The sequence below is a fragment of the Medicago sativa genome, chromosome 1 (assembly GCF_051527215.1).
Source record: "Medicago sativa cultivar Bolivia chromosome 1, Bolivia_mono, whole genome shotgun sequence".
Lineage (NCBI taxonomy): Eukaryota > Viridiplantae > Streptophyta > Magnoliopsida > Fabales > Fabaceae > Medicago > Medicago sativa.
In genome coordinates, this window is record NC_140749.1 from 59,648,170 (window position 1) to 59,649,311 (window position 1,142).

At 41.6% G+C, this 1,142-nt stretch overlaps 1 non-coding gene across 1 annotated transcript; it reads left to right on the forward strand.

Annotated features, from left to right (window-relative positions):
• Positions 1-213: 213 nt before the first annotated feature.
• LOC146955915 (small nucleolar RNA R71) lies at positions 214-320 on the forward strand. Its single transcript, XR_015025236.1, has one exon. It is a non-coding gene; the product is annotated as a small nucleolar RNA R71 (small nucleolar RNA).
• The last annotated feature ends 822 nt before the right edge of the window (positions 321-1,142 follow it).

Consider the following 1,142-nt stretch of genomic DNA (forward strand, 5'->3'; position numbering starts at 1 on the left):
AATTTGACATAGGAAATGACTAAAATACCCCTGCATGTGAATTTTGCAAATAACATTGAAATAAAATGCGGAGAAAGATGCCATTGATCAAAGACAGTTCAAATGACTTAAAATGCAAGAAAAGAAGAATTAAGTTAGTATTTTTAGGTCCAAAATTAGGGTATAACAGGTGTTACCCCCTCAGTGAAGATTTGGAGGTATTGCTTCTCGGTGAACTCATGATTAGGGCATCTCTTGAGAAGCAAATTGAATCGCTCCCAAGCATCATACAATGATTCACCTTCTCCTTGCTTGAAGTTAGAGATCTCCATCTTCTTGTCCCAATACTTAGACATAGGGAAGTATTTCTCCAAGAACTTCAGCTCTAACTCTTCCCATGTTTGGACAGTCCCGTTTGGAATTGTTAGCAACCAATCTTTTGCTCTTCCCGTCAAGGTGAAAGGAAATAGCCTTAGCTTCTTTTGTGCTTCAGTCACGGTGGCTGGTTGCACACAAAACTCGCAGGTTTCAGCAAAACGGCTCAAGTGTTCATGAGGACTCATAGCTTCAGTCCCATCGAATTGCTTGTCCCTCAAACCGTTGAGGACAGTTGTCTTGATGTCGAACGCTACGGGGTTAGCTGGTTGAAAAGTGTGGGTCAGTTGACCGCGATGAGTGGCTAACCCGTAGTCTCCAAGCTTAGGTCTCGGTGGTACAACTCCTTCTCCTTCCATAGTTGCAGATTTAGGAGAAGAGATTGTTTCAGATTCACTTGAGAGTTGCTCCGGTACTTGTTCTCGAACACCCGGTGGAACGGACTGAGCTAACCTTTGCGATCGGACGGCTTTCCGAAGTGCTCTAGCAGTCCTTTCAATTTCCGGATCGTATTCTAAGTCGTCTGAGCTCTGTTTACCTCGCATAAACAGCAAAATACCTTAGTAGCACTGCACAACGCAAAGTAATCAAGTGAATATGAAAACAGAAAAATAAAAAATTAAAAACAGAAAAATTAAATTGCAAAAACCCTAAATTATAACGTAATTGCCTTGTTGAAATAATTCAACAGTCCCCGGCAACGGCGCCAAAAACTTGATAGATCTCTGGCAAGTGCACCAAATACTATCGAAGTAGTAAAAATATCGATCCCACGAGGACTGTTTTTA